Below are 26494 nucleotides of genomic sequence, written 5' to 3'. Positions count from 1 at the left end.
TTGAAAGACGGATGTGCCCTCATGGCTCCGAGAGGGAATTCTCTGCTGGGCACACAATTCTAAATTTGCTGGTCACCCAGGAGGAGCACGATATTATGCTCTCCTCCTCCAGAAGGGAGGAGTTAGCAATCTGTTACGGTTCTTGCTAGGGATTTAGCAATCTGTTATCGCTCACCCCACCAAGAGGGCGGAGTTAGCAATCTTGTTCTGCTTTCCTCTTGAAAGGAGGAGGAGTTTGCAATCTGTCATGATCTGCTCCTCCAGAAGGGAGGAGTTAGCTTTCTGTAGTGCTTACCCTGCCCGGAAGGCAGAGTTAGTAATCTGGTAGCAAACTGCTGTAGATGCTCCTGTAATGGAATGTCTCCATTTTCAGTCATCTATGGGAAACAACCATGACCACCATTACCCATACATCTATCAGTGCCATCCCCTGTGGCACAGGCTACTGTGGATGCCCTTAAAATGCTATGGGAACAGACAAATCTCCGCTTGCATCAGGCTGCCTCCCGGGCCAAGAGAACTGCTGACAGTCTATGTTGCTCGGCTCCTGAATTCCTCCCTGGCCAGAAAGTCTGCTTAAGTACTAGATACATCCGACTTCGAATTCCATCTCAGAGATTTGCTCCTAGATACATTGGTCCTTTTGCTGTTACCCGACATATCGGACCTGGTACATACCAGCTTCAGGTGCCTCCTTCGCTGGGAATACATAATACATTCCATGTATCACTCTTAAAGCCCATTATCTTATCCTGGCCTGCCCAGAATGCCCCTGAGCAACCTCCTTTGGTGGCAGAAACCAATACAATGTACAAGGTCCATGAAGTCCTAGATGTCCACCATAGGGGCCACTGGTGGGAGTAAGTCCTCTTCTGGGAGGGATATGGACCCAAAGAGAATTTGTGGGAACCAGCTCGAAACATTATAGATAAGACCCTCCTCTCAAATTACCATCATGCCCGTCCGGGCAAACCCCGACCTTCAAGAGGTGGGCATAAAGTGGGGGTACTGTTATGCATGCTGCCCGCGGCAGACCTGTGGCACGGCCCTCTCACCTTCTCATGCGGACTCCAGCTCCTGGTTCTTCTTCGCTGGTGGCGGTGGGCCGCCAGCTCCGACCTCGGGTTCCCTCCGGTGCCTCCGGCTCTGCCATAGTCCCCAGTGTTGCCAGCCAAGCTGTCCTTGCTCATCGGGCCTCTCCGCGTGGCCCTTGGAGAGATGCCACCATCGGCGCCACACCCCTCCCTAGGCGTGCGCGCATCACTACTTCTTTTAAAGGGCCCGTGGTGGGAACCTGGCTGCGGCCCCAGATGCTGACGTCAGACTCTTCAGCGTAGAAAAGATCAGGCCTCGCTCCATAGCATTGCCTTTGCAACAGGTCTCCTCGTATTCGTTGTTGATAGAGAATCCTCTCTACTTCGTGTTCCTGATTCTTGTGGTTCCCAGTTCCTATCTTCCTCATTCCTGTCTCATCTATGTGTTGGACTGATTCTTTGGATTTCGACTCTGCTTTGTTTGACTACTCTTCAGCTTGTCTCTAGTCCCAGACCTCTGCTACGCCTGACTACTCCAGCCTATTTCCAACCCCGGACCTCTGCTAAGTTTGACTACGCTTCAGCTCGTCTCCAACCCCGGACTTCTGCTATGCCTAACTACTCTTCCGCCTACCTCAAACCCCGGACCTCAGCTACTCTTGACTATGCTTGCCTTCTTCATGCCCTGACCATTGACTTGACTGACTATGCCTGTCGTCTCCGTGCCCTGACCACTGTCTTGATTGACTACGCTATAGATCTTTCTGTTTCCAGAGTCTAAGCTGCTTGCTACGACTTCCACTTGCTGTTGACTCTGATCCTAGCCTGTCAGTGACGCCTCCTCTTGCCTATCCTCTGGACATGGACTTATAAGGCTTAGGTGAACACAAAGGAATAGATGCCTGGATCTTTTTTCAACGCTTTATTGGTGCAAAGACGTGTCAAATAAAAATCGCCCAACTCAGGCCGAGTTTCGCAGCTTTACAGCTGCTACCTCAGGGGCTCAACTATTCCAATCAATGATGTATCTCCTCCCATCAATTGTACTAGTATGCCAGCAGTGCAAGAACAACTTATGTATGAAGGTTCAAAACGCATTCCAGCATAAAAAACTGACGTCAGCATCCGGGGCCGCAGCCAGGTTCCCACCACGGGCCCTTTAAAAGAAGTAGTGATGCAGTTTTTTATGCTGGAATGCGTTTTGAACCTTCATACATAAGTTGTTCTTGCACTGCTGGCATACTAGTACAATTGATGGGATGAGATACATCATTGATTGGAATAGTTGAGCCCCTGAGGCAGCGGCTGTAAAGCTGCGAAACTCGGCCTGAGTCGGGCGATTTTTATTTAACACGTCTCTGCACCAATAAAGCGTTGAAAAAAGATCCAGGCATCTATTCCTTTGTGTTCACCTGACGGTATCATAGATCGCCTACCTCTTTGTTTTCTTGGACCATCCCTTATAAGACTTAGGCCTTCCTCTGCTTGATCACCTCCAGTTACTTGTTGTTCCTTTGGCACCTGCATTCCTGTACCAAATCCAGTCCAGGGTAGGACTACACCATCTACCGGCTGCTGTCTCTGCGCTGAACCACTTCTCATTACTAACTAACCTCAAGGCACAGCTAAGTCCTGCCAGCCCCAGCAGGCAAAGTTTCATCCCAAGGGGAATGAGGGCTGGTATAGGTGAAGCTCCAGCAGCCTCTAGCTTCAGCTCACTCCACCTGCTGACGGTGGGGACCCGTAGGTCCTTACCTATGGGTTGCGTCAACCCAACCTCGCCCAAGGGTCCACCTCTGACACAACATATTGAAGAGGTGGGTGATTGAGTTTCTGTTTTAAGATGTCATCCTTTATTCTTGAAATTTAAGTATGAGGATCTTTTCAGGTTTAGGTCTTTAGATCTCACTAATGGAGTGTAATATTAATTGGATTTTTTGAGGAAAACTATATTTTAGAGTGTTGGATCGTGTTCGATAGCTTATAATACTTTTCCTTGAATGTGTTCAATTTGAATCATATTAATTACCTGAAATGTATATTAAGCAAATAATTGTATTGCCTAATCTCAATATAAAAAAGAAAATGAATCTTATTTAATTTATATAAGGCCTCCTTCTAGGTCTGCCACTCATAGACCTCACCTATTATTAAAATTCAGGATTTGTTAACAGAACAGTCTGCAGATTTTGTTTGTGTAACTGAAACTTGGCTAACAGGTATAGAGGGGCTTGTACTGCAGGAACTATTGCTGTAGGATTGATTATACTAGTAAACAAAGTTTTTGTTTCCTTCAGGCTTTTTGATGTTCCAAATAGATTTTTTGATGCTGATCACAGATATTACTTCAAAATTTGTACATCATGTAAGGTTTTTGAGAAACAGCCAATATTGTGTTACAATAATTGTGAAATTTTAAAACATAATCTCACGTACATATATTTTCTTGCTGGACAGTAGTTTTATGATTTTTAAAATTCATGTCGTATTTTTGACTGCCATAAGCAACATAACGTAATAGAGACTTTTTTTAAATACACTAAGAAACTCTGCCTGATCATGCCAGGACTTGCTCGGGTAAGCCCCAGCTCAGCTGCAAGATTCCAACTTGTTTCCATGATGACGCAGCCTTACATAAGCAGTAGCAATGAGTAGTCTCCTTTGCGACATCAGTGTGAATGAGTGAATCATATCGCTAAAACTGAGTTTAAAGCTTATGGATTTAATTTCATACGCTTTATGAAATGTTGCACCAATGTCGTAAAAGTCGTGACACGTTTTGTTACATCTATCATGAGTTTACTCTGAAAGCACAGAAAAGGAGTATGACTGCACTCATTAAGAAGGCATATGAGTTAAACTTCGGGTGCAAAATTGGTGACCAGGACAGAGCATGGGCTCCTCATATACATTGCACATCTTGTGCCAGTAGTCTGCGAGCTTGGTTGAAAGGTATGCGACCATCCATGCTGTTTGCCATCCTAATGATATGGAGGGAACAGAAAGATCATATAAATGACTGTTACATCTGCATGACGAATGTGTCAGGACACTCATCAAAGAACAGGAAATGTATTGAGTACCCTAACCTTGCATTGGCAATGAGACCAGTGACGTATGACGACAGTCTTCCTGTTCCAAAACCACCAGAGGTGTGGACACTTGATGACAAGGAAGAGTAGGTAGGCAATATTGGTGAGCCGTCACAGATGGAAGCTGTGGCTGATCCTGACCTTGTGCCATCAACATGCATCACTCCTCATTTAATATCTCAGTCAGAGCTGAATGATCTGGTCAGAGATTTGGCCTTATCGAAGAGTCAGGCAGAGCTGCTTGGGTCAAGGCTGCAAGGATGGAATCTTTTGTCATCTGATATGAACATTTCAGTATTTTGCAGCCGTCATGAAGATATGACAAAATATTTCAACCAAGAAGACAGTCTGACTTTTTGCTGTGACATCAATTGATTGTTTTGTGCTCTCAGATGTGACCATGGCCCAACAGAATGGTGACTGTTTATTGATTCATTAATCTCAAGTTTGAAGGCTGCTTTGTTGCACAAAGGCAATATCTACCCATCAATACCTGTCGGGCAAGCTGTTCATATGAAAGAAACTTATGAGAACATGCAACTACTGCTGAACTACATTGAGTATTCAAGGTACAACTGGAATTTTTGTGGTGATCTCAAGATAGTTTCAATTCTACTGGGTCTGCAGCTTGGTTACACCAAGTATTGTTGCTTCCTTTGTGAGTGGGACAGTCAATCAAGAGATTTGCATTAGATAAGAAAAGTCTGGCCTCTCCGCAAGAAGTTGGTTCCAGGGCAGAAGAATGTTGTGCACGACTCATTGGTGGATCCAAGTAAGATATTTCTTCCACCTTTGCACATCAAACTTGGGCTGATGAAAAACTTAATTAAGGCAATGAACAAGCAAAGTAAAGCCTTTGATTATTTGCGGCAAATGTTTCATAGAACATAGAAACATAGAAATGACGGCAGAAGAAGACCAAACGGCCCATCCAGTCTGCCCAGCAAGCTACGCACTTTATCCATTTTTCCCCTTTTTTCTCTCCCACCTGTTACTATTGGCTTCCAGTACCCTCCAGCCCTAATTCCCCTCCACCCCACCACCAATTTAGAGAGCAGCGCCGTATCTGCATCCAAGTGAACGTCCAGCTCAATTAGGGATAGCAACTGCTGTAACAAGCAGGCCACACCCTTACCCCATACTCTTACCCACCCCTGTTTTTATTTTTTTGTTTGTTTTTTTGTTTTTTGTTTTTTGTTTTCTTTTTGGAGATAGCAGCCCTCCATCCTTCCGCTCCGTGAAGGTGGAACACCAACTACTGGCCACTGGCATCCCGCTACGTGAATGCCTCTGTGGCTACTGCCGCTCCGTGCAGTGTTTGAATGCCTCTGTGGCTACTTCCGCTCCATGCAGTGTTTTGCTGCCTCCTCTTTATTCACGCCCTCTAGACTTGATGGATCCACAGTGTTTATCCCATGCCCTTTTGAAGTCGTTCACAGTTTTAGACTTCACCACTTCCTCCGGAAGGACATTCCAGGCATCCACCACCCTTTCTGTGAAGAAATACTTCCTGACATTGGTTCTTAGACTTCCTCCCTGGAGCCTCAACTCGTGACCTTTGGTTCTGCTGATTTTTTTCTGACGGAAAAGGTTTGTCGTTGTCTTTGGATCGTTAAAGTTTTTCAAGTATCTGAAAGTCTGAATCATATCACCCCTGCTCCTCCTTTCCTCCAGGGAGTACATATTTAGATTGTTCAATCTCTCCTCGTATGTCATCCGATGAAGACCCTCCACCTTCCTTGTCGCCCTTCTCTGTACCGCTTCCATCTTGTCCTTGTCTCTTTGTAGATACGGTCTCCAGAACTGAACACAGTACTCCAGGTGAGGCCACACCAAGGACCTGTACAAGGGGATAATCACTTCCCTTTTCTTACTTGATATTCCTCTATGCAGCCCAGCATTCTTCTGGCTTTTGCTATCGCCTTGTCGCATTGTTTCGCAGACTTCATATCGTTAGACACTATCACCCCAAGGTCTCTCTCCTGCTCAGTGCACATCAGCCCTTCTCCCCCCATCGAATACAGTTCATTTGAATTTCCACTTCCCATAATCATGACTCTGCACTTCTTGGCATTGAATCTCAGCTGCCATATCTTCGACCACTCTTCCAGCTTCCTTAAATCCCGTCTCATTCTCTCCACTCCTTCTGGCGTGTCCACTGTGTTGCAGATCTTAGTGTCATCCGCAAAAAGACAAACCTTACTTTCTATCCCGTCCGCAATGTCGCTCACAAATATATTGAACAGGACTGGTCCCAACACCGATCCTTGTGGTACACCACTTAAAACCTCCCTCTCTTCAGAGAGAGCTCCATTTACCATTACACATTGTCTTCTGTCCGTCAACCAGTTTGCAATCCAGGTCACCACCTTGGCACTCACTCCTAAGCTTTTCATTTTATTCACCAGTCTCCTGTGCGGGACCGTATCAAAAGCTTTGCTGAAATCCAAGTAGATGACATCGAGTGTTCTTCCTTGATCCAATTCCTTGGTTACCCAGTCAAAAAAGTCAATCAGATTTGTCTGACAGGATCTTCCCCTGGTGAATCCATGCTGCCTCTGGTCCAGCAATTCTCCCGACTGTAGATAGTTCACTATTCTCTCTTTCAACAGTGACTCCATTACTTTTCCCACCACCGAAGTGAGGCTAACCGGTCTGTAGTTACCAGCCTCCTCTCTGTTCCCACTCTTGTGAAGCAGAACCACCACCACCACAGCTCTTCACCAATCACTCGGCACCACTCCCATTTCTAGGGATCTATTGAACAGGTCACACAGCGGACCCGCCAGCACATCTCTGAGCTCCTTCAGTATCCTGGGATGAACCTCATCAGGTCCCATGGCTTTGTCTACGTTCAGTTTCCCCAGTTCTTCCCATACATTTTCTACTGTAAATGGTGTTACATCTACTCCACTCCCCTCCAGTATCTTGTTAACTAGGGATGGTCCTTCTCCAGGGTCATCCTTAGTGAACACAGAACAGAAGTATTCATTTAATATTTCTGCCATTTCTTCGTTTCTCTCCACACATTGATCCTTTCCATCTTTCAATTTCACTAAACTACTTTGAACTTTTCTCTTTTCACTGATGTATCTGAAAAATGTTTTGTCACCTCTCTTTACTTCCTTGGCAATCCTCTCTTCTGCTTGACTTTTTGCTCTCTTGATTAATTTCTTCGTCTCCCTCAGTTCTACCAGATATTCTTCTTTGTGCTCCTCTCTTTGGGATGTTTTGTATTTCTTGAATGCTGTTCTTTTAGCCTTTATTTTGTCAGCCACCTCCTTTGAGAACCAGATAGGTTTCATTTTTCTTTTGTTTTTCTTTACTTTTCTAACATATAGATTAGTTGCCTTGGTAATTGCTCCTTTTAGATTGGTCCACTGTTGATCCACATCTCTCACATTCTCTCAGCCTTTTAGTTCTTCCTCCAGGTACTTCCCCATTTCATCAAAGTTTGTGTTTTTGAACTGCAGAACTTGGGTTTTTGTGCTTCTTTTCCGTATCTTTTTTGTGATATTAAACCATACCGTTTGGTGATCACTGGTGCTGAGGTGGGCACCCACCTGGACATCAGAGATGTTATCTCCATTAGTGAGCAGTAAGTCAAGTATTGCTCCTTCTCTTGTGGGTTCCATAACCATTTGTTTGAACAAAGCTACTTGCAGGGCATCCACTATTTCTCTACTATTATTAGATTCTGCAGATGGGATTCTCCAGTCTACATCTGGCATATTAAAGTCTCCAACGATCACCACTTCTCCCTTCTTTCCTATCCTGTGGATGTCATTAACCAGATCTCTGTCCAGCTCATCTTTTTGGTTTGGAGGCCTGTAAACCACTCCAATAAAAATGGATGTCCCATCTTTTTTTAGGTTGGCCCATAGTGCTTCTTCATTGCCCCATCTTCCTTGCAGCTCCGCATGTGATGCCAAGATAAAAGAAGGTATTTTCTTTGGCCCAAAAACCCGAGCTGTGATGAAGGACAGCCACTTTGATGGTCTTCGGCAAGGTACAGAACGTGTTATATGGATAGCCTTCAAAAATGTCATTTGTAACTTTCTAGACAACTATAAGGCAGCAGTCTATGTCGAGCAGGTTGAAAATCTGCTTCAGGCATACAAATTGATGAATTGCAACATGTCATTGAAGATACTTTTTTTCATTCCCACTTGGACTTCCTCCCAAACAACCTTGGTGCTGTGAGTGAAGAACATGGTAAAAGGCATTATCAAGACATTGTCAAAATGGAGAAACGATATCAAGCAAGTAGAACCCCTCCATGCTGGGTGACTACTGTTGGACTCTCATCTGCGAAGAGTTGAACTGTGATTACAAATGAAAATCTGCTGCAAAACATTTTTTGTTTTGTTTTCTGGTGCCAACATTGCCATTATAGCTTATGTCACTATAGACACATAATGCTTAATGTATATCACACTTTTCTGGCAAACGGTACGCGATACAGACATAATAAATGCATGTTTGTGTTCAGCTTGTTAAAATGTACTTGTTTCACCGAAGGTTGTGGAGGAAACAAAATGTTACCAGAAATTTGTTTACCAGTGTTATTCAGTCACCCAGCAGCTCCAAGTGTATAAATGAGGAGGACGTTTGGGTGACATATTTAGAGATACTATATTGATTTAAAAAAAATGATTTATCTTTTACAAAGGTATCAATGGTTTATGTATTAAAGTATGGTCGATTATGACCTGGGTATAAAAGTCATCTACCAACTATCTTTGTTTCAAGAAAATGTGAATCAGGACTTTATAGAAAGTAGTCTACTAATTGGTTTTAGACAGTCATGAGTTATTAGTGTTCTGGTGATTTCAACTAGTATTTTGAAGACTCTTCAAATAAGGTGGCAACAAACTTTTTAGGAACCCTTGAATCCTTAGTTTTTTATAAATGGAGAGGAATTATTGAAGAAGTAAAATTTTATGTTGAATATTACTATGAACAGTTAGTCGTGGGCTTTCAAGTAGTGAAAATACTGTTGATTCAATTGAGGAAGGCATAAACACTTGGAAAACAGTTTTAAAGTTCACATTAAAACCAACTGGCATCTTATAAGGGAAAAACTGTTGTCAGGAAAAAAAATGTTGAAATGGTTCTCAAAGGAAACAAGAGAAAGGAAGAGAGAATGTCAACAGCTAAAGAGGCCCAGGGGAAAACATAGGATCTTAGAACAGCAGATGCTGTGGATGATAGAATTTAAGTTTTATAAGCAGACATCTTTGGCAGCTAAGAAAATTTGTTGTACTAGGCAAATTCTTGAAGTTAATGCCACAAGAGAATTATGTTTAATTGTTAATGAGGCTTTACATTTTTTTCTCAAGTAAATCTGACTTGTCTGGCTAGTAGTGAACAACCAGCCAATTTCTTAAGGCCAAAGTATTAGATATTAGGGATATGCAGAAGAAAAAAAATGTTTTGGTTCAATAATTTGGTTCATTGGGACCTATATTTGTTTCATTAGTTTCAATATAAAAAATGTATTTGTTTCATTAGTTTTATTAAAGCCTATGGGGGGAAGCAATACAGACTATTCTTGGCTCCAGAATAGTGAATTATTTTTTTTTTAATAATTATAATGAAACTTGTGAGAAGAAGAAATCATTAGAAAGGGGAAAGAACTGCAAGGTATTTTAGTGTGGCAAAGTAGCATCAAATGTCTCATAACTAGTAGCCTAAGACTCCACAAAGGGACAAAGGAGTTCCAGGCTTTGAGGATTGGTAGGAGTTCTCTAAATCAAAGTGAGTGGAGCAAAGAAGGAGGAAGAGGATGAAGAATACCCCAAGTGGCAAAAAGAGGATGCCATCTGGAAATAGTGTCATGAACACTTGATGGCATCGTGAGAGGACCCTAAGGCACCATGAAGGGGGAACAAAGCAGAAATAATGGCAGGAAAAATCGCAAGTTATATATAAAGGGACCAAAAATCAGAAAGAGTGGTATCAAGATTTCAGGAGAGGTGCACAGCAGCACTCCAGATTGGCAAGAAGATCTCAAAGTTTAAATGCTGGCATATGCCAGGAAGTTACAGTGGCAGAAAGACGTTAAGAACTCCAAGGTATAAAATCTGCACATGGCAGCAAGGCTGAGTGGCACAAGGATCGGAAGGTATAGGATAAGGGGCATAGAATTAAGGCAGAGTGGCATGGACGATACCAGTAATTTCATTGGGATAACTTTCCCTGTTGAAATATGGCTGTACCTGGATGACCCACCAGTCAAATAGGATATAGTTGTGTCACAGAGTATGCCATGCATGTCATAAGTAAGGAGGTACCCAATTGTGCAGTACACTGTATAGTGTAACTGCGAGTGGACCATGAAATCAGTTATGGTTCATGGAGCAGTGCAGCAAGTGTGCAAAAGAATTGATAGCCGTGGCAAGAGCAAGAGATGACAAGAAGGTATTATTCATGAAGAATGGTATTAAAATCAGTAGGAGTGTTTCAGTTATTATGGATAGGGAATGATGAAAAGTCAGCACGTAACATAAGAAAGAACCTTGAACACAGCTGGAGTAAGAGGAAGCACTCTCAATTACCAAGACCAGCTTAGAATGGCAGTGGCTGCAGCAATGGTACTTGTATATCTTAAGAACTGGAATGGTAGGTGCAGAACAATGCAACGAGAAGGGTATATGTAACACCCACAAAGGTGTTTTCCAGTTCTTGCACATACAAAGGGCAGCAGAGTGAGCAAACACCGTAATGTGGCAATAATAGGATGGAGCAGTGGCAGCAGAAGTGGTATTGGTGGTGGTTAATCATTTTTTAAAAATTAGAATGGTAAGAGCAGAGCAACTCAATGAGAAGTGTAGCTATAACACCCCCAAAACTGTGGTGTTGTCAGTGTCAGGTCCATGTAGCATTTTAAAAATACCTTTGTAGGTAAAAAAAAAATGTAGCACTCTTGGGGACTGAAAAGTTCATTGGAAATAATTAAGGATCCTGAGCCTTGCTAAGACTGTTTTGATATGGTCAGAGCATGGCATGCTGAAGCTGGAAGTGTGAAGTCTCACAGGTAGTGGTTGGAGCAAAACATGCTTATGCAGGATGCATAAAGCCTGAGTGGATATGGTAGAGCATGGTGTGATGCAGCTGGAAGTGTCAGGCCAAGGTGCTCATTGTTGGAGTAAGCCAGGCTTATGTAGGAAATATTAGGCCTGAGTGGATATGGTGGAGCATGAGATGCTGCAGCTGGAAGTGTCAGGCCAAATTGCTCATGGATGGAGCAAGACAGGCTTATGCAGTATACATTAGGTTTCAGTGGATATGGTGGAGCATGGGATGCTGAAGCTGGAATTGTCAGGCCACAGTGGTCATGGTTTTAGCAAGGCAGACTTATGCAGGATGCATCAAGCCTGAGTGGATTTAGTGGAATGTGGGATGCTGTAGCTGAAAGCATCAAGCCACAGTGCTCATGGACGAAGCAAGACAGGCTTATGCAGGATATGTTAAGCCTTAGTAGATATGGAGTAGATTGGGATGCTCAGCTGGAAGTGTCAGGCCACAGTGGTTATGGTTGGAGCAAGACAGGATTCTGCAGGATACATCACATCTGAGTAGATATGTTGGAGCATGGGGTGCTCCACCTGGAAGTGTCAGGCCACAGTGCAAATGAATGGAGCAAGTCAGGCTTATACAGGCTTCACAATAATTTTGTCCTGGATTCCCTGAATCACAGGATATTACATATTTAGTGGCTAAAATGTACTTGGTGCCTATAGTCAGCAGCCTCTTAGCCTCTAAGGAAACCCAGACCCAAGCCCAAAAAGCCATGTGGAAATTATGCCATGTGGAAATGTCATCAAGCTTCCTCCAGGGATTTCCTCTGGCTTCTCCCTACCTAGGGCTTTTCATCTATTTAATTGGTGCCCTTTGACCCTCATTTGGAGCCTTGGGTTGTTCTTGCCACTCTAGGTAGCTGCTTTGCACCTCTCATGATGCTTTGGTTTATTTATCTCACTCTCACTTTCATTAACCCTCTATCATAGCCATGGGTTATTTACTGCCTCTTTTAGAAGGTAAATATAATAAAATCCATGCCAAACATTGCACCATATTTTAGAATTTATTTTTAATAACACATGCATTAAAAACTTGTGGCTCCACTCAATGCTATAAACTGATGGTATGCAAATCAAACAGGTGCTAAAAATCCATGATAATCTCTAAGAGGTAGATTAAATTAACTACAACCAACCACCCTCCTGACCCCCCCAAGACTTACAAAAACTCCCTTGTGGTCCAGTGGGGGGTCCGGGAGCGACCTCCTGCACTCGGAACGTTGGCTGCCAGTAATCAAAATGGTGCCGATAGCCTTTGCCCATACTTTGTCACAGGGGCTACCGGTGCCATTGGTCAGCCCTGTCACATGGTAGGAGCAAAAGATGGTGCCAAAGGCCATGTGACAGGGGCTGACCAATGGCACCGGTAGCCCCCGTGACATAGTAGGTCAAAGGCTATCGGCGCCATTTTGAAACCAGCTTCAAGAGTGTGAGTGCAGGGGATGGCTCCCGGACCCCCTGCTGGACTACCTGAGAGTTTTGGTAAGTCTTGGGAGGGTCAGGAGGGTGCGGGGTTGTAGTTAATTTAATTTTAGAGCGGAAACGAATAGAAATCAATGTATTAACGTATCGGGGTACCATACGGCTGAATGCAACGTATCTGCCCCCCGACTAATCCGAATCCCGAATGCAACGTATGGCATCCCTCTGCACATCCCTATAAATTATTTCTTTTCTTCAGTGTTTACTGAAGAGGATGTTGGGGAGGTACCCGTACTGGAGAAGGTTTTCATGGGTAATGATTCAGATGGTCTGAACCAAATCATGGTGAACCTAGAATATGTGGTAGACCTGATTGACAAACTTAAGAGTAGTAAATCACCTGGACAGGATGGAATACACCACAAGGTTCTAAAGGAACTAAAAAATGAAATTTCAGACCTATTAGTAAAAATGTGTAACCTATCATTAAAATCATCCATTGTACCTGAAGACTAGAGGATAGCTAATGTAACTCCAATATTTAAAAAGGGCTCCGGGGTGATCTGGGAAACTACAGACCGGTTAGCCTGACTTCAGTGCCAGGAAAAATAGTGGAAAGTGTTCTAAGCATCAAAATCACAGAACATAGAGAAAGACATGGTTTAATGGAACAAAGTCAGCATGGCTTTACCCAAGGCAAGACTTGGCTCACAAATCTGCTTCACATTTTTGAAGGAGTTAATAAACATGTTGATAAAGGAGAACCAGTAGATGTAGTGTACTTGGATTTTCAGAAGGCGTTTGATAAAGTTCCGCATGAGAGGCTTCTAGGAAAAGTAAAAAGTCATGGTATAGGTGGCGATGTCCTTTCGTGGCCTACAAACTGGCTAAAAGAAGAAACAGAGAGTAGGATTAAATTGACAATTTTCTCAGAGAAGGGAGTAGGCAGTGGAGTGCCTCAGGGATCTGTATTGGGACCCTTACTTTTCAATATATTTATAAATGATCTGGAAAGAAATACGACGAGCGAGGTAATCAAATTTGGAGATGATACAAACTTGTTTCGAGTAGTTAAATCACAAGCAGATTGTGATAAATTGCAGTAAGACCTTGTGAGACTGGAAAATTGGGCATCAAAATGGCAGATGAAATTTAATGTGGATAAGTGCAAGGTGATACATATAGGGAAAAATAACCGATGCTATAGTTACACAATGTTAGGTTCCATATTAGGTGCTACCACCCAAGAAAGAGATCTAGGCATCATAGTTGATAACACATTGAAATCGTCGGTTCAGTGTGCTGCAGCAGTCAAAAAAGCAAACAGAATGTTGGGCATTATTAGGAAGGAAATGGTGACTAAAACAGAAAATGTCATAATGCCTCTGTATCGCTCCATGGTGAGACCCCACCTTGAATACTGTGTACAATTCTGGTCGCCACATCTCAAAAAAGATATAATTGCAATGGAGAAGGTACAGAGAAGGGCTACCAAAATGATAAGGAGAATGGAACAGCTCCCCTATGAGGAAAGACTAAAGAGGTTAGGACTTTTCAGCTTGGAGAAGAGACGGTTGAGGTGGTATTTGACAGAGGTGTTTAAAATCATGAGAGGTCTATAACGGGTAGATGTGAATCGGTTATTTAGTCTTTCAGATAATAGACTAGGGGGCACTCCATGAAGTTAGCATGTGGCACATTTAAAACTAATCACATTTAAAACTAGACAACCGGATGAACCTTAAAGCTTCCATCAACAGAACCACCAAAGATTGTTTCTATAAACTTCAAGTTCTGAAAAGAATTAGACCACTCTTCCACACTCAAGATTTCAGAACCATCCTTCAAGCTGTCATTTTCTCTAAGATCGACTACTGTAACTCTATCCTTCTGGGCCTACCCTCCTCCTACACTAAACCCCTACAGATGTTACAAAACGCTACGGCAAGATTACTGACAAATTCCAGGAGGAAGGACCATATTACTCCAATCCTAAAAGATCTCCATTGGTTGCCGATTCATTTTAGAATCCTCTACAAATCTCTTTCCATAATACATAAAACCATTCATCAACACTCCCCACTCGACTTACAAATCCCTTTCCAAAAGTATAACTCCTCCAGACCAACCAGAGACGCACTCAGAGGATCCCTCCAAGTACCCCAGCCAAAACTACTAAACACATCACTCTAAGAGATCGGGCCTTCTCAACAGCCGGCCCCCTTTTATGGAACTCCATCCCACCAGACCTCAGACAAGAACCCAGCCTCCCAATCTTCAGGAAAAGACTTAAGACCTGGCTGTTCAAAAAAGCATTCCCGGACACTGATTAACCCTTGCAGCCTGTTGAACTACCTCCCATTGTAAAAATGTTAATTTAATGTAAATATCTTTATCTAATGTTATCCTCTCCCTTTCTTCTCTACTCCCAGTTCTAGTACCTTGTTATTTGTAACTGCTTCCTCCTCACTAATAGGTTACTCATTTGTTCTTTGTACACCCCTGTTCTATGTAAACCGGCATGATGTGATTGTATCATGAATGCCGGTATATAAAAATTTTAAATAAATAAATAAATAAATAAATAAATAAATAAATAAATAAATAATCTGAGAAAGTTCTTCTTCACTCAACGCACAATTAAACTCTGGAATTTGTTGCCAGAGGACTTGGTTAGTTCAGTTAGTATAGCTTTGTTTAAAAAAGGATTAGATAAGTTCTTGGAGGAGAAGTCCATTATCTGCTATTAATTAAGTTGACTTAGAAAATAGCCACTGCTATTACTAGTATCAGCAGCATGGGATGGACTTAGTTTTTGGGTACTTGCCACGTTTTTATGGCCTGGATTGGCCACTGTTGGAAACAGGATGCTGGGCTTGATGGACCCTTGGTCTGACCCAGTATGGCATATTATTATGTTCTTAAGTCTGTGGGGTAACCGGAGTAAACTGGACAATTTATCTAGCTAACTCAACCCCTCCTCATAATACAGATTCCCCTCCCACCGCTTTGCTGGCTAAGAATATATCTGGCTGAGTGGCAACCAATGACCATGGTTGAATATGTAAATCAATCCACTTATTTGGATATGTCTGAAGGGATACAGCTAATTGACATTGAGTATGGACCTCGTCATGGTTTTTTTGCTGCCACGTTGACATAGTCTTATATATTGGCATTCCTCTACACTTCTGATGATATCTACTAGGGATGTGCATTCAGGGGAAATGAAATAGGAAATGAGACAATTTCCTATTTTGTTTTGAGTTGTTTTCAAAAAGAAAGTATTTAAATTCTGATAAAATTTGTTTGGAATTTTGATCCATTTTGAAAATTGGTAAACAAAACTCACCTATTGGGCCTAGGCCTGAAGCTTCGGTGTCATATAGGGAATAGGCCGAGACCCAAAGCAGGGCACCCAACTAAAGCCCAAGCACGATATTAGTGCTTCAGCACAGGCACTGGCACAAGGCTGAATTCTCACCTGGGCTTAAACCATTGCCCAACATAGGGGAGGCAGAATATGCCCAAACATAATGCCGGAGTTTTGACCTAGGCCCTGCCTAATACTGTGGCCTTGGTTAAGACCCACATAAAGGCTCTGGATTGGATATTTCCCAACCCCCACTTACTTATACATCGGGATTTGACACTGCATTTAGACCTAGGCTTGAAGCCTGGACTAAGCCAGGGCCAGGGTCTAGTACCAATACTGAAGGCCAGGACCAACATCTGAGCCTTGGCCCAAACTGAGGTTTAATGCTAGGTCCCAGCCTGCAGATCGAGTCCTGATGCCTGGGCCTAGTTTATGGCCCAGGTGCTGACCCAATGCTGGGACCCAGGCCAAGTGGCTTGGTACAAATGCCTTGGCCTCTTCCCAAGCCCAGGCCTGATGACACACCCAGCATGGATTCTAGGACCCAGTTCCTGGACCTTGGATTTGGCTAGGGCCCAGGCCCAAACCCAAACTGGACTGGGCCCCAAACACTGGGGCCCAGTCCAGAAGCTAGGATCTTACACCTAGGCCTCAGCCCAAGCCCAGACTTAAAGCATGGGCTCAGTCTGGAGTCCATGTCCAGAAGCTTAGGCCTTGGCCCTGGCCAGGGCTTGGGTCTAGGCCCGACACTGAGACCCAGCCTGGGGTCTAGTTTCATTGACTCATCCTCAACCTAAGCCCAGTCCTAATGCTGAGCCCTGGCTTGGAGGCTGGGTGCTGATGCTTGGTCTTCAGTCAAAGCTAGGGCCCTGGCCAAGGCCTGATGGCAGGGCCTGATCTGAAAGCCAGGTACAATGCCAGGGTCACAGCCCAGGTACAGGCCTGATGCTGGGGACAGGCCCGGAGGCCAGGTCCTGATGCCTGGGCCTCAGCCCAGTGTCATGCCCCTATCCTACAGCCAGAAGTAAGGCTACAGCTATATTCTGTATCGCCATACAACAAAATGGCACCCTCCACTATGGAGGATGTGCCGAAGTTAATTTACTCTGGTGTATCTCCAGTGAACTCCATCATTTCCAGGAAGAAGACTGAAGAAGGAAATGAAGAAGATTTATAAGGCCTGGGCCTGTGCCTGTGCCTGACACTGGGCGAAGGCCTAGGCAGTGGGGTCCAGTCTCTACACCAAGCTCTGGTGTTAGACCTGAGCCTATAGTAACAGGCTTCCAGGCTGAGCCCTGTCATCAGGCCTAGGCTTGGGCTGAGGCCCAGGCATTGGGACTTGATTTCTGGACCAGGCCCCTGCATCAGGCCTGGGCCCAGGCCTTGACTCTGGCCTCAGGACTAGACCTTCAAGCCTGGGCCTAGGATAGTGCTAAGGCTGCAGTTGTGATGTCGTACTGTGTCCTAGGCCTATGCAAGGCTGAGACTTTGGCCTGTCCTGGGCCTCATTGGTGGATTCCCCTGGACCAAATAAGTGGGGGCCAGGGAGGATCATAGCCCCGGTAATTTTTCAGGTGAGAGGAATGGGTGGTGAGGATGGGGAGCCAGTTTCTTTTTCTTTTCTGTTTTGGGGTTTCTTTTTTTTAATGTTTATTTCCATTTCTGAAACTAAATAAAGGAAAAGCATTAAACAAAACTAATTTCTGGGGAAACCCCCACAAAAAAATGAAACAAAATGTTTACTCCTGTGTACCCCTAATGATAAACTAATAAATTAATAACATGAAAAATCTTTATTTCCATTTGAAACAAACCTAACAAATTACTGTGATATGAAAAATGAATGATGAACTCTCATTGAATTTTTTAAACTCTGCACATATCTAATGATTGCAGCAGAGGAAGGAGTAGAAGAGTGCAAAGAGAAGCAGAGCTGTGATGACCATGAAATTCTTTCAGAGAGATAGATGAAGGCTGGATAAGAGTTAGAATGTTTTGTAGCTCAAGATCATTAGACAAGAGAGAAGACAAAACTGCTGGAGAGGTGGAAATAGTATATAGTTGACATAATGCTTTGGATGGTTTGCAGTGGGTAATCATATTGAGGAGGGTAAGTTCCTGAAAAGGAAGACTTTTGGACCAATAGGAATTAGAAAAAGAAAAAGATGCTACTTGTCTGTGATAATCCTATGACATGCTTTCAGAAGTGATAGCTTTATGGCCTGCTATAGTTGATTGTAATTGTCTGTGGATTTATAAATTGTTGTTCCTCCATGTTAAGGTATCAAAATTGTGTTTAAATAAATACAAAGCAAAGAAAATCTGAAATGAGGTGCGTGGGCTTAAAGTGAGAAAGTCTGTTTAAGAAGAACAGGAATCTGACAAAAGAAGGTGAGAGGGAACACAGAAGGGAATTAAAATCCTATCTGAAATGGTTTAGCAAAACCTTTGGGCTTCTCAGCCTCTATTTCTCTCTCCCAGTAACATCAGATCCCACTGTGCTGCCTGTCTTCAATACAAGTTGTAAACACTTGTTACTTATTTTAGGATCAGTTGTAGTAGACCAGGGGTTCACAACTTGAGGTCTGTGAGACCATCCCATGGGGTCCTCCAGAAGGGATACAAGAAAGTTTTTTAGCTAGCGAGAAAATGAGTGAGCTGCAGCTACCTATGATTAGCTGAGCTGCTGCCACAGGCTAGGAGAATAATAGTAGGGTCTATTATAGCCCTGAAAACTTCACCCCACATTACTACAGATGAGGTGAAGGGACAGAAAGGGGTCGTTCACACTATTAAAAGCCTCAAACTGCACTGTTGCATGTTCAGCAGAGGTGAAGAATAGAGGCACCGACTATAAACCTCACTGCTGCACTTCATGAGGATATGGAGAAAAGAGGGACTACTGTACACTCCTAGTTATCCCATTGGTGAGAAACATTTCCCACTACTGCCAAATGCTTTGTCACTGGACTGACAGAGAGATAAGAGAGCTGTACCAAAATAGAGAGTAAAATGGCTCAAAGGAAGAGAGAAGGAAATGTTACTTGGGTTGACAGTATGAGAGGAAAGACAGAGGGGAGAAGGAATGAAACTGGAATGTAGGATAAAGAGGGGGCAGGAGTCCATGATGAACCTAGTTAAGAGGAGTGAGAGTGGATGGTAACCTATCAGGGGAGAGAAGGAGAGGGCCCCCAGGAATCATGCTGCTCAGAGAGAGAGAGGGCAGGGACAGAGGGCCACCATGGTCGAGGAGGGGGGAAAGGAAAGATGACCACCAAGGATCATGGAGGAGGTAGGATGAAACAATAGCCAGGTTTGAATATGACATTAAACTCAAAAGTTATTTAGGGGGACACAGCAGACATGGAACCTTCTTTCCTTTGAAAAGTAGACTGCTTTTTCTAAAATATAAATTATTTTGTGACTCTCATTTTCTGTATGTGTTTGTAAGAATTATAAAAGAAAATAAAGTATAAAAGAAAAGCAGGCTATAATGGGTCGGTTTTACAGAGAAGGTAAGTTTCAAATTATTTATGTGGATAAAGACCTGCTTATCCATGTAAAAAGGCCCTTTGGAAATTGTTATTCCCTGTCACGGACTGTAAAAGTATCTGTGCTGTGAACAGCAAGCATACTTTTACTTGCACGGGGGGAAAAAGAGCAGGGCTAGGATGGGGGAGAGAAAGTGCATGATGAGATTAAACTGTGAAATACGTGTGCATGCTTGCATGCATGTACTTTTCACCTGCTTCAATGTAGATGAAAAGTATGCAGGAACAAAAGCATTGGCTTTCCTCTGCCAGCCCAAGCTGGGCAGTTTCCCTTTGTAAATTAGATTTCAGGCCTGCAGGTACCAAGGCAGATTTTCTGCAGACTATCCCCTTTTTCCATCCTGGAACTTCCTTGAATGCGCTTCCTTTTCCCCTCCTGCAGCTGCATTGGAAGATGGCATGCCCTCAACCTTCAATTATGAGGGCAATTTTTAAATAGCCTTGAATATTGCCCTCCCTATGCATTCGATTGAGATCAACGTTTTATACATTATGAATCATTCTGGAGTGCATATCATTATTTCTGTTGTTATGGCATACAAACATTAAGGAGAATTGTGTGTGTGTGTGTGTGTGGAGGGGGGGGGGGGGGCATGAAAGTTTTTCAAGCTGAAGGTGTCTGAGTTCCCTGACAGGTTGGAAATTCTTGCAGGAGATGATTTCCTTCCATTTTGAGTCTGATTCAATAAGGCTTTTCATTTATTCTTGTCTATGGGGAAAAAAAATCATAGTCCACCTAGCCTAATTGTTAATGAGCTTAGAAATGCTTTGAAGTGCACTAAGTTTGACAGTCTCTTTTTAAGTGCATGAGAATGTCTATAAATGTGAAGAAAGGTGAAAGGAGATGGATTTTCAGTCAGCTCAATTTGGGATTTGAACAAAAAGAAGTATTAATGTTCTCTCTCCTCCTCTGTGAGGGGAGGATTGGGTGTTTAATATTCTAGCATTCTGTGTTCAGAAGAACTGCATAAGTAATGTGCATAACTTCCATTCTCCTCATTTTAGAATTTTAAATTAAATTTATTTTCTTGCAAATATTAACATTAAGCCAAACTGTACTTCAATGAATACCTTTCTGAGTAGATTATAAGCTTTAACTCTATCATCTTAATTTTTGCAAAAGTAGTTTTTGTAAAATTGTGACTACATGCCAAATATCCACTGGGCCAATATTTTACTGTTTCATTAGGTAGGTTGTTTGAAAGCAAGCTGATTATGTGTGATTCTAGAAAATACCTTACTATATTAATACAATTTAAATAAAGCATTGATGAACCCATTTTGGAAACAATTTTCAAAGTACTCTTGGATCTAGCCACGCCCACATGTTTGCAAACTCATTTTCAAAGGGAAACTACCCATGGATATTCTCTTTGGAAAGAAAGATTGGAAGAGGAAGTGAGGCACGTTGGTACCTGCATGCTTTGCACCCACTTTGATGCAGGAGTAAAGGATGAGCATTAAAGCACTCATGGGGATTTAAAAAATGAAATCTCTGCCTACACTTTCCCTCCTGCTATCTAACCCCTCCCACATTTTTCTGCAGGCAAATGTTTGTGTGCTGTTGGACAGCATGGGTGCTTTTATGCACATTTGGGGGTGAAATTTCAAAAGAGTTACACATGCAAAAATGGCATGTATGCACATTGTCTAACAGTTTTAAAGGAGAACTATAAATATGTTAAATAAATTCACATGAGATACATTTGTGCATGAGCCATATATTTTAAATGGGTCACATATGCAACATATATGCCTTTACAAGCAAATGTATGCCTGAAAAAAGAAGATATGTTTGGGGGCATTACAGGGTGTGGTTTGCACATATGCAGATAGGATGCTATTTTATAAACCACTTATGTGCAAATGTCATCAACAATATGTGAATAGATGTAAGCAGCTATTTTACATGTCAAGTTCAAACTTGTATAGTTTCTTTACAGCAGCTAGGTGTTTGGCAGCTGGTTTCTCCTAGTGATTGAAACATAGAAACATAGAAATGACGGCAGAAGAAGACCAAACGGCCCATCCAGTCTGCCCAGCAAGCTTCACACATTTTTTTTTTTGCATACTTATCTGTTTCTCTTGGCTCTTTGGTTCTATTTCCCTTCCACCCCCACCCCCACCATTGATGTAGAGAGCAGTGATGGAGCTGCATCCAAGTGAAATATCAAGCTTGATTAGTTAGGGGTAGTAGGGGTAGTAACCGCCGCAATAAGCAAGCTACACCCATGCTTATTTGTTTTACCTAGACTATGTTATTCAGCCCTTATTGGTTGTTTTTCTTCTCTCCTGCCGTTGAAGCAGAGAACTATGCTGGATATGCGTGAAGTATCAGTTTTTGGTCATGGTATCTGACTAGGAGGAAAGATAGAAAGGGATGGGGTGGCAGACTAACTAGCAACCCCTTGCTCTTGACCAGTATGGTATATGTTATAAAGGATTTGGTGTGGAGTTTCATGCAAAGCTTTGTGAGAACCTTTCACTGAATGGTACAGCAGTTCTGATAGGATGTATATGAGTGTGATTGGGGCAGACTAAGCCATTCTGGGGAGGGAGCAGGTGAGTGTTACTGGGAAGGATTCGGCCAAACTTGGGAGTGGGGAGAGATTGTTACAGGATTAAAGTCCCAGATAAAGTGACTACAATTACTCCAGAATACAGCCACTAAAAAGATCTAAGGCTTAAAAAATGTGATCATGCCACTCCAATTCTTCAAATTTTACATTGGCTTCCGGTTCATGGTCACATCAGGTTTAAAGTTATGTGCATAATGTTCTGTTCCTTACATTATGTGGTTCTGTTATATCACTCTAAACTGCTACTTCCTTATTCTGAATCATGCTCTTAATGCTCTTTGCAAAAGAGTCTTTTCTGTCTCCCACTTCTCTCAGTCATACTGCTTGAGGATACCCGTGAATCTTCTTTCAGCTATTAAGCCCCATCACTGTGGAATTCCCTCCCTTTAGATGTATAAGTTGAACTAAACTACCTGAAATTCCAGAAGGCAGTAAAGATGAAGATATGGCTCCTTAGTCAGTCCTTTGAGTAATGAACCATACACTATGTGCAGTCATTGTATTTTTATATTTTGCATGAAAAGTATTGGTGTATTATTTGATTATATTGTGGTTTGATGTGATATTGTTTAATGATTATGATGTATGTTATATTTTATTGTATCACCAGTGGATAACCCATTTTACAGGTGTTACATCAAGTCTAATAAATAATAATAATAATAATAATAATAGGAACAGACTAGGCCATTCAGAGGGGTAGGAAGTGAGTGGGAGAATCAAATTTCAGAATGTCCCTAATAGTCTATGGATACTCAGGGCACAATGGTTGAGGAGAAAGGAGGAGGTGGAATCTCTTACAGAACATATACAAGACTAGGGCACAGTTTTTAGATCTGTCAGAATGTCAACTTTTGTTCAGGTTCAAAAAGGAAACCATACTCAATCCAGGCCAGCAGTTAGAGCAGTATCTGTGCCCTTCCCCCCTCAGGGGCATACCTTACCAGTACACCTCAATATCGCTACTGCTTTGGCCTTTTTGACTACCAGGATTTTCCAGACACCTCTAGAAGTCATGACTTGAATAAGCCAATCTGCCACCTCCATGTATATTGATCAGTTCCTGGCTTCATTTATCTGGAAAACTCATCAGTATTTATCTTCCCCTCAAAATAAACACCAGCAACAAATAATGACTGTTTTCTACCAAATTGCACACCTCCTTCTGTCTTGACAACAGCAAGAGATTCTATTCCCTCAACTGATTGCTTCGCTCCGGGAGACTCCGCTAGTTTTTGAAGGGAATTTGTGTACTATTTGTGACTTCGCCAGAAATAGCTTGGACTATCAACACTTTAAGATGTCCACGTCCAAATCAGGAAAAATTGAAGCGGCGTTCGCAGCGGCTTCGGGTACAAAAAGATCTAAACCAGACCCGCCTTCGCCCGACAAGGCTGCGCCTGCAAAAACTATGGCGTCTGCAGACTTAGTTCTCGCTGAACTAAAATCACTAAAGGACATGCTGCAAACCAATGTGGATAACACTATCGCTATTAGGTCAGATTTGCATTCACTATCCGCTCGATTTGATCAGCTTTCGCATCGCCTGGACGACGCTGAAACACAAATTTCATCTTTATTAGTGACCACTGCGTCACTTCCCAACATTGGAAAAGAAGTGGAATATTTGCGCCGAGACATAGAGGACCTTTCTAATCGCAATAGAAGGAATAATGTCCGTCTGCTAGGTATTCTGGAAGGAGCGGAAGGTAATGATGTGTTTGCTTTTCTTACCTGTCTGATCCCGGACATATTGCATCTGACTTTTTCTCCACCATTAGAGATAGAACGGGCCCATCGGGTACCTTCAAGACCGCTTCGGGCTCCAGCTCCCCCCAGGCCCATTATCTTCAAGCTATTGCGCTACCCACAGGAGCTTCAAATTTTCGCGGCTGCAAAATCGAAGTCACCTCTTCAGTTTCAAGGCGCCAATATTTTGTTTGTTCCTGATTTGGCGAAAACAACTGCGGCCAAACGAAAGGCCTTTTTGGCTCTGCGACCTCATCTTCATTCTATGGGCGCTAAATTTGGCCTTTTATATCCAGCTATGATGCGCGTCACCCATCAAAATCACACAAAACTGTTTCACAGTCCATCGGACTTAGAAGAAAATCTTCAAACATTTGACCATCCCTCAGGAATGATCACTTGAGTTCTCTGGAACTTAGCCCTTCAATTTATATACTAATTCCCGTAGATGTTATCATTTTTCGGCCTCCTGTGAGCCCTCTGGCGGTCTCTGGCTCCACCTGAGGCCCATAATTGTAATATGGGCGGCGAACATTTGATACTAGTGTTCGCCAGCCACCTTCGCTTGTTTCTCCCTCAATCTAGCGATGTGATTGCTAGCGCCAGGACACACTTATTTTTTCTCCTTTTTCTTATGTCTTTATTTTTTTTTTACTTCTCTACTAAGCATCCATGGAATTCTATCTGCCTCTCATAAGAACTGCCTCCATATGACAATGTATTATCCAGCTATCAGATTTTTCATCATGACCTTTTCGATGGCATCCTCCATAAATTCCATCATGATGGTATCGCTTAATGTCAATGGGTTTACACATCCAATTAAACGGAAATTTTTTTTAGCATACCTCCACACGCTTCACGCTGATATTGCTCTCTTACAAGAGACTCATTTAACAGCCACTGAGTCCCTCAAGCTAAAACAGCAACGGGTAGGTCATGTCTATTTTAGCCCAGCGTATAAAAAGAAATGTGGTACTGCTATATTAATTCACAAGCGACTGGATATATCAATATTGCAGCAAGCTATGGACACTGAAGGCCGTTGGAATCTACTCCAGTTTAACCTGCAAGAGGGATCATGCACTATTCTTAATATGTACGCACCAAACGCTGACGATCCTACCTTCTTTCAAGACGTATTTGCAAGACTACTCACTCTGGAGCCTTCTCTGTATATCATCGGTGGAGACTTTAATCAACCACTGGACCCCCTTCTTGACAAAAAAAACTGAGGTACGCTACACCGTTTCAAAAGTGACTCAAACTTTAAATCACCTCATGTCTCAATTAGGTCTGCTGGACCCCTGGAGATTACAACATCCTACGGATAAAGACTTCACTTTCTACTCAACACCACACGCGTCCTATTCCAGGATTGACTTTTTCTTGGTCTCTAACACGTTGCTTCCATATATTCAAGCATCTAAAATATGTCCCATCTTGGTTTCTGATCACGCAGCAGTGCTCTTTCACCTCCAACTTGTCTCTCCCTGTTATCGGAGCCAGACTTTCTCAAGCTTAATCAAGAGAAAACCTCCAATTATTATTTCTCAGACAACCTAGGCTCAGTCTCCTCCCAGGAATTACTATGGGAAGTGTATAAAGCCACCATCAGAGGAGAAATCATAAGCTATTCTGCACATAGACGACGCCTCCAACGGCAATCTCTCTAGCAAATCCAACGTTGTACAGCAGAGCTGGAGTTCCTTCACCTAGCTTCTCCTATGGCTCACACTCTGGCTCAACTTCAAAAAGCGAGATACGACTATAATCGGCAGTTGAGCTCGCAAGTTCAACTACATCTCTTTCATTCTAAGGTGCACTATTATGCGGAGAGCAACAAATGTGGCAGCTTGCTAGCTTCATACCTTCAGAAAAAGTCTGAACGCTCACGCATTGTTGAGATAGCTACTGCACCTGGCATTACATCCACACTCAACAGGGACATACTTCAATCCTTCAGCGACTTCTACGCACAATTATATCAATCTGAAGTACATCCATCTCCAGAAGACTTTGACTCTTTCTTTGCAAATTTGTCGATCCCGCTCCTAACCGATGCTCAGCGCCAAATCCTGGACTCTCCCTTTACAATTGAAGAAATATCATCTGCTATAATGTCTCTTCCTCTGAACAAAGCTCCAGGCCCTGATGGATTCAGCACTAACTTTTATCATGCGTTTAAGAAGCTTATATCTCCACATTTGCTGGACCTTTTTACTTCTTTTACCTCGCTAAACTCAGTCTCAACCAATTTCACCGATGCCCGGATTGTGGTGATTCCAAAGCCAAGTCGAGATCCCACTCTGCCTGCTAATTATCGACCCATTTCACTCCTAAATGTGGATTATAAAGTCTTTACCAAACTTCTAGCTACCCGATTATCCAAAATCTTAGGCTCTCTCATTCATACGGACCAATCTGGATTTATTAAAAATTGTTTAATTGCTAATAATACTCGGATGTTTTTTCATATTCAGGAATTTATTTTCTCCACTTCTGAACCAGCTATTGCTGTCTCATTAGATGCTGAAAAAGCTTTTGATCGCATAGAATGGCCCTTCCTCTTTGAAACCATGGTTCAATTTGGCTTTGGTTCTAAA

This window comes from Rhinatrema bivittatum, chromosome 5 (assembly GCF_901001135.1).
Source record: "Rhinatrema bivittatum chromosome 5, aRhiBiv1.1, whole genome shotgun sequence".
In the NCBI taxonomy this organism is placed as follows: domain Eukaryota; kingdom Metazoa; phylum Chordata; class Amphibia; order Gymnophiona; family Rhinatrematidae; genus Rhinatrema; species Rhinatrema bivittatum.
The sequence above is the reverse complement of the archived record's forward strand: the minus strand, read 5'-3'. Positions refer to the sequence as shown.